We start from the raw sequence: 11,519 nt of genomic DNA, 5'->3' as shown, positions 1-11,519 counted from the left end.
TTTTATGAAACACATAGACACATAGCTTCTTTGGAGAAAACACATAATTTAAACTTCCTTCAAATAGTAACAGCTGGTGTTTATCCACTGTTTACCATGTACTGTACATGATAGGAAGCATTTATATTAATACTCTCATTAAATCTTTATAAGGAGTTTGTGAGTTAGGTCCCACCTATATTATTCTTCATCTGTGTGAAATAGAAAGACTCCATCTCTGGGAGTCCTGGGACTTAAAAGGCTAGCTGTACAGAGAAATTGGGTAATTAGAAGATGGTGCCATTTCAGACTCGAGTTAGAATCATAAAAACTTAAAACATTTTCTGGCAGACTGGGTTTTTCTCTGGCTTGTAGAGAATTTTGCACAATGTAAAAGTGTGAATTTCCTACCATGACCAATGTTATATTTCCCAAATAATTATAGATTATTTATTTCACTAGGATCACAAAATACAAAATAATTATAAAGTGACTAACAATACTTGGTCTAAATTCATCAATATCTTAGCATAAAATGAAAGGTTTCTGGTTTCTTGTGTGGAGAAATGTTACTGGGTAGCTCCTTCCAAAAGGGGCTTACCAGTTAAACATAACCGAGTTCCAGGTTGCTCACCTTGCCTTCTGGAGTTGGAGTCCAGGTTCTTCTTGTCTCAGACAAAGAAATGAATGATATGAGCAAAAAAGCAGTGGCAAAGTTTATTTGAAAAAGTGAAAGTGAAGTGTGAGAGAGAAACTGGCTCTGCAGAGTAAGCTTGAGCTGAACAGAAGAGGAAAAAGCAAGATAAAATTATGCCCTGCAGAAAATAGGACAGGCTGTCCTGAAGAAAGCTATGAAGGGAAAGTCTTTTTTTATAGCATTTGTGTCCTTTATATTGTCCAAATCTGGAAGAAACCCATGAAAATTTCTATGAGTCCTGAGAGGTGGCTCTGGGATCCCACACCTTGAGCTCAAGTCAAGTCTAAGCCCCCCTGCTGTAAACCTGATCGAGTGCTCAAGAGAAGTCCAGGACTTTGGAAACTGTTCTGTGCATATGTCTGGGATCTTGTAATTAACAATTCACCCCGTTTCCCCAGCCAGCTTTCCATGCCCTAATATCCTATGTCAGAAAGACTGATTAAATGGCATTTTAAAGTGTTGCTTCACAGTCAGATGAATTTTACCAGTTCTCAGATTTTGGAAGAAAAGAACGGGGAAGGGAAACTAAAGCCAAGTTTGCTATTTGTTTTCATAATGTGTTCTTGAAAAGGAGTGCTGAAATGAAATATTTAGCACAAATTTAGTCAGAAGACTTAAAATTTGAACTTTCCAAAAGTTGACTTCTACATTAACTGTGTGAATTTGTTCTTGAATTCCACCCCCAGGGTTTAGTACATCTATTTGATTTTTAAAAATCATGTCATATTAGGGTGAAGGCTGAAAGGGCTGCTTCAACTAGGCTGAACTCACCTGTCCCCTCACCATTTCCATAATTCTTAGAGAAACCATAGCTAACACTGCTGTACAGACCAAGCTAACTGCTGTACCTACCTGCCCAAGACAAAAGACAGCCATAATTTTGCAGATAGCATTGCTAATCACTTTCCACCAAAGATCAAAATGGCCACCCAGTAACAAAAGGCGATATGACCAGAGACTAAGAGAAAAGCAAGATATCTCCAAACCTGTCATTGCAGCAGAGTGAAAATATGCAGTGGTGCCTCATTAAGTCAGTGGAAATTCAACTTTCCTATTCAGTTATATAGTAATTGATGGTAGAGATCAGGAGGCTGAGGAGAGGAAAATGTCACCTACTATTTCTAGCAAGTTATTACACTCAGCTCAGAGTGTCTGGGTGTTTGGCCAACCGTTAACCACCTGGATCCCACTGAGCCCCTGGGAGTGAGTGGTGCCAAGGCCCAAATCTTTCTGATCCAAGTGGTACCAGCAGGGGCATCTGCAGGCCTTGACTGACAGCTTATTAACTCTAATTTTGAGTTTTTGCACCAAGCATATAAAAATGAAATGAACCAAGTTGTTTATCTTCACATTTTAGCTTTTGCCTCTTACATTATGTTTATCTTCCCAAGTGATGCCATTTACTCACTTATTACTATAATCTTATTGGCAACTCTTAGGAGCATTAGAGAAATATAATATTTTTAATAAAGAAAAATAATTTTTCTAAGTCACTTTAAACTTTAACACTGTATTATGGAATAAATCCTTGACAAATTTGTACATTTATTTCATTGCATCATAACTCATTTCAAGAGAAAGAAAAACAAACCTGGAAGTCAAACATTAAAGAGGATGTAAAAGTCGCCATAGCCCCAAAAGTATGGGTGAAACTTTTCTTTTTCTGTGAGCTAATGGACCAAAATGGCTCTATTACTTACAGGAACAAAGAATTGAACTTTGTGAGGCTCTGACAGTAAAGTAGTAGTTCAACCTGAGGCATAATGAAGGTGGTTAGGTTTGATGTGTGTCACAGTTGTCTCCTTCTGAGTATTATTTTAGATTCAGTGTGTCCATCCAGAACTGGAAGACACACGTGTAGACATGCGATACTATGGAGTGGGTAGGCAGAATGTTCTTGGTAGAAGATTCTACACACCTGTGGAGTCCATTCCCTTTAGGAAGACAAACTTATGGATATTTCACTCAGTTTAGGTCTTTCGGTGCTTTAAATATTTATTTTCTCATGATACAAATCTCTTTATGGCACCACCTGGATTGTTTCTATGACATCTCTACTGCTAGATACATTGGTAGCTAAGATTCGCTGTCAGTAACAGCATTAGGGAAGTTCTACATGGGCTTCAAATAAATTCAGCAAAGCAGGAAACTTCTTACCATTTTGATAAGAGACAAAAACCAGGAAGGGAATCAGCACCTTGTACTCCCTTACAAGAGTCAAGCTGATCTGAAAAATAAACATTTGAAAAATTAAATAAGGGGGGGAAATATCCCCACCTAACTACCTCATCATTTAGAAAAGCCCATGTTATTTTTAGTCCCCTTGTCTCAGCTTCTCCTGCTCTTATGGCCCAGTGGATGTGATTTCCTGCCTCTTGTGCACAGTAATTTTCCAGTAACAGTTGGGGCTCAAAAAGTCCTGAGTTGTCACACAGATTTCAAGGTCAACAGAAAGCTTTCAGACAGAAAGTGACTTTCAAAATCTGAGCACAGAAGAAATATATCTTTCTCAGGGAATTTCCTCTATTCACCTAGGAGTCCTTCAGAAAAAATAAACACTACTTTGATAGAAAAGAATTCTGTAAAGTTCTCAAATTTGAGAATCTCTAGCACATGTATACTTCCATTGGGATTGTAGGCTAAAACATCTAAATGTGATTGCACAAGTGCTTTTCTGCTCCTCTTCTCTGGCCACATCCAAGGATATTTTTTGTCATGGTGGCAGGAAGTAAATTAGGATATTACCCGGGTCAGTGTGTAAATTTCCGTGTGGTCAGGTCCCATCTGTAAGTCTCCACTCCGTAATGAAGATCAAGAATGAATCAAACTTGTCAGCCTTGTGTCCTCCCCACACCCTTCCCCACCAGACTTCCAAGTGAAATGATGGTGATTTGCATTACCAGGGTCTATTTCAAATGCCGTCTCCAAAGTACAGACAGAATCTACAGGGAAAATGCTGATGAACGTTGATATTCACTGTGCGATATGGTCCCACCTCACTCTGTTGTTTTGGGTGTTCTTTGCCCCTCCTGAGGCTCATGTGTTGCAGTTTTGGTCAGTGCTGTGACAGTGGGAGGTGGTGAATTTGTGAGAAATGGAGCCTCATTAAAGGTTCTTATGTCATTGGGTGTGTACCCTCGGAAGATACTGTGGAATCCCAGCCTCTCTCTGTCTTCGTATTCCCAGAAGTGATCTTACCCGTCTCGTGCTCTGCCATCTGCTACGGAGGCCTTACCAGAGCCAGCACTGTGCTGCTTAGACCTCGAGCCTCCAAAACTGTGAGCTAATCATACTTGTTTTCTTCGTAAGCAGCCTGACCCAAGGCTTTTTTTTTTTTAATAGTAGTAAGAAATGGACTAATGTCTTTAACTAAGGAGACCTCAACTAAGTCAGAGTTAGGAGTCTTTTTTTTTTTTTCTTTTGGTCCCAGGGATCAAACTCGGGACCTTGTGCTTGTGAGGCAGGCGGCAGAACCACTGAGCTAAATCCCCGGCCCTAATAAATAACTTTTTACAGCTGAAGATACACATGGTTTTCTTCTTGTCAGTTAGCACGTAGTGATATATGAAAGCTGCAGGATGACACTCTTCATTTATGTATCTATTGTAGAAACCGTTTCCAAACATTTTATAAAGATCCCTATGTCCCTGCTAATTTGGACCCTTTGTGGCTCATAATCTTCAAGGCAGTTTTTAATATTATATATATTTTAGGGGGGAAAAAAACCAAAAACCTGCTTTGGCAGCACTCTGTAGTTTTTAAATTTTAAGTGGATAATCACATTCTTAACTCCAATACATGTAAACCATGTTTCTGCTGAAAAGGTAGATAAATGTGACTTCTGTTGAAAATATAACGTTTATATTTCCTGCTACATAATTAAAGCTAGGGTAGGACATTATATAATCCACAGGGTGTGATGTATGCTCCTGCAGAGTTTCATTTTATGTAGTTAGTTGCTTATGCAGTCTGGGTTGGCATTGTGTGTTTGTGTGTGTGTGTGTGTGTGTGTGTGTGTGTGTGTGTGTGTGTGTCTGTGAGTGCATGTGTAGCCTTCTTGTCTCCAAGTAAAACAGTAAGATTTGGTCCTCATAAAACTAAAGTGTTGTACAATCGCCACAATATAGTGTCTTGTATAAACAGACACACTATTCCTAGGGCTCTGAAAAGGGTTCCTACCTAACTCCATTGTAGGGGCTTCCCATTTGGGATAGAAATATCTAGACTAAAATGAACACAAGACACAGTTGTCTACAGTAAATAAATCTGAAGCCTAAAATAATGCATCATCTGAGAGAGTGCCATCAGTGTGAAACAGGAAAAGAAATTCTAAGAGAAATCTTTCCCCATTAGATTCTCTGAGGCTATTTTAAACACAAAGAGCCTTTGAGTCTGACATCATTGATTTTTCTAAATCCATGTCAGTCTTCTTTGCCTGGGTTCTTTGAGAATCGTGACCAGATACAGGGCCTGACAGCCTAGGCCTGAGATGTGCCACTGTGGGCATGTAAAGACATCTCGACATGCCAGCCCATTTGCCCTAGCTGAGGTGTTATGGCTTGTGTTTAGATGTCCCTGCAAAGCCTCATGAGAATGAGGTGAGGATATTTTGGAGGTGGCTGAATCTAGAAGGTGTGATTCTTGGCACAATGCTAGGCCCAAGGGCACTAGGATTAAGGTTGTGAGTGCTACCTGCCCTCAGTAGTCTGAATAAAAGGGGCAGGAAGATGCTGTTAAGGTGTCTTGCTGCTTTTGCTGTTTTCCTCAACTGTTTCTGTTTTGCTGTTTTCCATGAACTGTTGCCTCTTTGCCACTCTGCCTTGGAGCCAGCCAATTATGGGCTAAAACGTCTACAAACTGTGAGCCAAATAAACCTTTCCTCCTTTAACTTTGGGTGTCCAGTATTTTTGTCTCAACAGTGGGAGAAAAGTAACTAAGACACAAGGTTTGACAAATTATCAGCATGCATACAACAGCCAAGATCACATGAAATGTGCAAAAACTCATCAAACGCAAACTTTCAGCTTTCAATAAAAAGCTGTATCACCAAAGTCTGTTACCGTGTTTTTAAGACAAAGATGCTAATGTGTGAGTTCTTTTTTTCTCAACTAAAACCTCAGTATTTCAGATTTAACTGCAGTGTTGGCGCATTGGGATAAATAAGTGGGTTTTGAGTTGCAGTTTGGGCACCCATTCTCTGAAAGGATTGCCATTCCTGGCTTAGGCCCTATAGGGTATGTCATCTCTCCTCTACCCTGCAGTAGTCCTGTGACCCTGGACACAATGGGTTCCCACCGGTCCTCACCTCGTGGCGAGGATGAAAGGATTAAATGATTTAATATAAGTAAAATTCTCAGAATGGCACTTGAAATGCTTTAAAGCGTTTAAAAATCATTAAGTATTATAAGATTTACATATCTCATTAGGTTTCTATGTAAGATGATGGTTTTGTATCAGCATTAGCCCTGAAAGTTGAAGTTTGGCCTAATAAGAAATGATATATCTTTAGCATAGAAGTGTGATAAATCATGTCAGTTGCTGATTTTTTTAAATATTAGGAAATAATCCATTAATAAACCAAAGTTATACAGTAGAATGCAGTCTGGGGAGAGTTGCAGAAATGGGGAGTTGGGATGATATTTGTATCTGTACTCTGGGGCATGAGGGTATGTCTTTCAAGAAGGAAAAGTAAATCGGACAAAATTTAAAACAGAGTGATTAAGAATTGATGGACATAGTGAAATGACGATATTAGAGTCAAATATTTTGGGGAGTCCTAAAAATTGAACCCAATGATCCCAGCAATTTTGATTTTTTATTTTGAGACAGAGACACACTAAGTCACTAAGCTGCCCAACCTGGGCTTAAACTTGTGATTCTTTGTAAGAAAATTATAATTGGGTAATTGAGATGTTTTTCCAGGTAAGCAAACTATTGTGTCAGATGGATTAATAGTTTTGCAGAGATTATGATTTTATGATACTGAACTCATTCATTGACTTATAGTCATCTTTCCTTGGTAATGGTTTACTGGGATAAATAAGTAGCCAAGTCATGTTGGCACAGGTGGCCCCAGTCCTAGTCCTGACAGCTATGTCACATTGACACAGTGAATAAATGCAGTTTTGAAAATAAGAAAATTTAAATCATTCATAATACTAAAACTCCACTGTTCTTTTCATTCAACAACTGGTATTTAATTTTGGGGGGGGTAACAGGGATTGAACTCGGGTCCTTGCACTTGCAAGGCAGGCCACCGAACCGCTGAGCTAAATCCTGGGCCCAACTGATATTTAATTTTGATAGTAAAAACTAAAGAAATACATTTTCATTGTGATTTTTTATTTAATATTATATTAATAATAATTTCCACTTCAATAGTATGGCCTGAAGGATTTTAAAAACAGCTATTTCACCTTCTCAAGTACCCTGGCCTAGAGTCTCAATCTCCTGCCAGACATTACAATACAAGACAAAAAGAAGGCACAAATACTCACAGCAAAAGAGGGAACTGGGATGGACTGCACCAAGCATGTGGCAAGGACTCCAAGAAAACAGGACCACTGGTATTTGTTGATTATATAAGCATGAGTAAAAGAGAGTAGGGAGACACATGTGTCATCCAATGATAACAGCGGACAGAGGCATGACTTGTAAAGGCGGCGGGGGGCGGGTAAGACATTCTTGCAAAAAGAGCAGAACAGGGCCGGAAATTTAGTTCAGTGGTTCCAGTGCCTCCTCACAAGCACAAGGTTCTGAGTTTGATCCCTGGTACCAAAAAAGAAAACCAACAACAACAACAACAAAACAAAGAGCAGAACAGACCAAAGGTAGGTCAGGGTTAACTAATAAGCTACAAAAACAATTAAGGAAGGAGGTGCTCTTGGAATGGAATGTGGTTTCAGGCCACGTTTACCTTGGCCTCAATGTTATCTCACTTAAGAGTCCCGCAGCTTCACAGACCAGGACTTATGTCTCTACTGCAGCCATGTCGGTGGGGTGCTGTGCTTGCCCACAGGCCATCAACATCCTCTTGTGAGTCACACATGCTTTGGTCCAGTTCTGAATATACTGTGGCCGATTAGGAGAGGAAAATGCCTGTTCCATGTTATAGCTGCTCTGACTTTGGTCAGAGGCGTCTATCACATCACCTTATAGATTTCTACCTTATTATTTAAAATTTATTTTATTATTTTCCATGTGGATGTTTAAGTTGCATCATTTTTAGACTTTCATAATCTGTGCAATGATAAATATTTTGTACATAAAACTTTGTGTTCATTTTTATTTTCTAGAAAAACTCAAAATGAGGACACAACTTCCAGGATACAAGTCATGGGCATTCAAATAGAAGTACTTGAATGATACCATTTAAACATTATTTTAAGAATTCCATAATCAACAGCCATAGAGCCACAGCTTAAAACATGTTAATAAGTTCCTGTAATTATCTTAGAACATGTTGAGAACATATGCAACAGTCACTTTGTTACTAGAGAAACTTGTTTAGATTTTAATTGTAAAAGGTGTTACATGCCTTTTTCAAAAATTTTATTAATGAGACTTTACCAAGCTAGGTGTGGTAACACATGCAATTTAGGCCCTTTTAGATCCTTTGTCAAAATTTTTAGAATATAAAAAGGGATGGAGATGTAGCTCAATGAGAAGGTCCTGGTTCAATACTCAATAAATAAGTAAGACTGAAAAGGACTCGCTCATGTTTTATGTGTTTTCCGCATGTTTGACCAGAGTCAAGCCTTCTATTATAGAAAAAAGACTAGCACCCAGAGAAGGATTATTTGTTTAAAGTACGTAACAGATTGTTAAGGCACATTTCTTTTTTAATTTAGTAAAATTTTTGATAGACACAACATTTATACATACTTTTGAGGTACACTGTGGTGTTTTGGTTCTCCTAGACATTGGGTAGTGATTGATTCAGGGAAGATAACATATCTATCACTTTAAATTTATTTTTTATGGTCAATAAATTGAAATTTCTCTCCTCTATCTTGTGGTATATAATGGATTCATGTTAATTTGCCCTGCTATGCCTCAGAACACAGCAAAACTTATTCCTTTTGTCAAGCAAGAACACTGTGTCCATTGTTAATCTTTCCTTTTCCTTCTCTCCCTCAGTTTGCCAATGAAATCATGTCCAAAAGACACTTGTACTCCTGTGTTTACTGCAGCACTATTCACAATCACTCGGATACAAAATCAACCTGAATGTCCATCAACAGAACAAATACTGGAGCATTACTCAGACATTTCTGTCTTGTGAAGGATTGCTGTTCTGTTGAAAAAAAAAAATTACAAGCCCAAAGACTGAATTTTAAAGTAGTAGCCATTCTTACTTTAACATATGTTTTGACTCATTTTTGTAATTATATTACTAAATTCAGCAAGTGTCTGTTGACACTTTCTAGGTTCTGCTTCTTGCAGGATGATGATTAAATTGTCTCCCCAGCCATCAGGTACTTACCAACAGTGTGACCTTCTGTGTACTAATTAAGTGAGAGGCCTTAGCAACAGAACGTTGCTGTCCTCCTTATTTTTCCTGCTACTACACTAGAAGAATGTTGAGCTTTGGAAACTGGGCTGAGGCAGCTGGATCCTGTGTCTCATGTTCTTTCTGCTTTGGGAAGAAGGAAATAACACTTATTCCACAAGTACTTCGGAAATAAACGACATGCTGCATGTACAAGGACCATTTGGGCTAAAAGGAATGACAGAAATTCAAGAAACTGCCATTAACTATGAAACTTTATCTCCAACGTTAGAGGTCTTGAGATACTGATACTGTCATGGGAAAGCCTGAGGTATGTTGAGGACTATCTCTCCAGTGCATATTTATACCAAACTCTTTAGATTCACAGTTAATATTAGTGAAAAGTTCTGTTTTTCTTTCTTTTTATACAGAGAGGCTTAAATTAGTCTATTTTTAAATACATGCTAATTATGTTGTAGATTCACTGGCTTCTTAAAATTGACAGGTGTCTCAGTATTGTGGCAGATTCTTTTACTTAAAATATCAGAAAAATCACAGTTCAGAGAAGTTTTTAATGGTAAGCGAGAAATCTATAGAAGTGCGGAACAGAACAGAGACAGCAGACAGTGATCATTTTAAATTGGAAAAGTGAGCAACTTCAGACGTGTGGGGAGTTATGCAGCACATTCGTGGCTGAGAAGTTGGAAGTCACCAGCCTTGAGCTTTAGTTAGGATATCAAGGTGAATTATAGCAGACTAAAAAACACAAGAAGGCGTAAAGATTATGAAGACATGAAAGCTATTTTTTTCATTGAATCTATTGGTACTTTTTAAGTAAACAGTACAGTTACATTTGTCATTGGGATCTTGTACCTTTACATGACAAATCTCGGTTCTCATTTTTTCCCCATAGCCCTGCCCTCCCTTCACCCCCTCCCTGCTCCCCTATAATGCATGTGTTTGGCATTCGCAGTTCTCCAGAAAAAAGTCTGGAGATTCACTTAGTACACTGATTTTTGTAATGCTTTCTATTCAGTATTCTCTTTTGGTTAAGGATTTACTTGTTACTTATTTATCTCTGAATACCACTTACAATTCAGGCAGATGCTGTGTAACTACACACATTATCAGCTACCCTGTTTTGGCTAGGCCAAATAGTTTAAACAGAGCACTGAGTACTAAATATTCTCCACCAAGCCATAGAACAGTCCTATCCCTGAGGTCAACATCTAACTCTCAGTGGAAGACTATAAACTCCCAGTTTTAAAATTAAATGGGAAATGAGAATTTGGAAAAGGGGTCGGACACAGAAGCCTTATAGTCAAGATTTGGATTCGCAGCAAAAGAAAACAATGGATAAGCAGCTTGAAGGAGTTGCATGAAAGGAAGATTTTGGTTTTCAGAGAGCAAGTGATGGCATGCAACCTTAGGAGAATGCTGCCTAAGGGTGATGTGTAGAATGGCATTTATGGCTGAGCATGGTGGCGCATGCCTATAATCCCAGCACGTGGGAGGCTGAGGCAGGAGGATCGCTTTGAGTTCAAGACCAGCCTGGGCTGCAGAGTGAGTTCCTGGTCCGTCTCAACTATACAGTGAGACCCTGTCTCAAAAAACAAATGGCATTCATGATTTTATCATTTACAGATGCTGTCTATGCTGTTGTTTGTTGCTTTGTTTGAACAGATATAACATTTTTATTAGCTTTCACAAAATCATTCCTATTCTCCATCCTATTTACCCTATTTTTCCCCATTTTTTTTATTGAGTTTATTGGTACAATCTAGGTATACAATACAGTTACATTCATCATTGGGATTCTGTACCTTTACATAATAGGTCTTGATTCTCATTTTTCCCCTTGTCCCTGCCCTCCCTTCACCCCTCCTCTCCTCCCCATTTACAGACACTTTATTTCCATTTTTTCAGTTTCTCATATTTTTTTCCTCTCCCTTATTACCTTTCCCCCACCCTTTCCATTTTCCCTATACCTTTAGCCCTTTACTTCCTATTTCACATTATTAATTATCTCATTAGGATCCTATGTACTATTATAGTTTTTCACACCAAAGAAACTATTCAGTATTTCAGTTAAAGAAATCTCTGTATGAACATTAAAAATAGGGAATCCTAAAATAAAACTAAAAAGGAAAGTAAAAGAGTAAAGGCAATGATGTAACATTAAAATAATCCTTAATTCTGGGGATGAAAATGGTCCCCAAACATTTTTAAATTGGTTCTTGCTGTTATAGTCTTATCTTATTCTTTTTTTCATTATTTAGAGAATACTTTATTAGTTTCTGTAATCAAACCCACTTAGATATGACCTTACATATTCAGTACAGTGAGTTACCC

At 38.3% G+C, this 11,519-nt stretch overlaps 1 long non-coding RNA gene across 1 annotated transcript in view; it reads right to left on the bottom strand.

Moving 5' to 3' along the window:
* The window catches only part of LOC117286294, a 12,555-nt gene extending 3,361 nt beyond the window's left edge, over positions 1-9,194 (bottom strand). The window contains exons 1-2 of the long non-coding RNA XR_004517385.1: positions 9,162-9,194; positions 2,834-2,903 (exon numbers count right to left, since the gene is read on the bottom strand). This is a non-coding gene — a long non-coding RNA (uncharacterized LOC117286294). The remainder of the gene's footprint in view (positions 1-2,833; positions 2,904-9,161) is intronic.
* Between the last annotated feature and the right edge of the window lie 2,325 nt (positions 9,195-11,519).

This window comes from Fukomys damarensis, unplaced genomic scaffold (genome assembly GCF_012274545.1).
Source record: "Fukomys damarensis isolate Sample0158 unplaced genomic scaffold, DMR_v1.0_HiC HiC_scaffold_16, whole genome shotgun sequence".
In the NCBI taxonomy this organism is placed as follows: Eukaryota; Metazoa; Chordata; class Mammalia; order Rodentia; family Bathyergidae; genus Fukomys; species Fukomys damarensis.
This window is presented reverse-complemented; position numbering and strand designations above follow the sequence as displayed.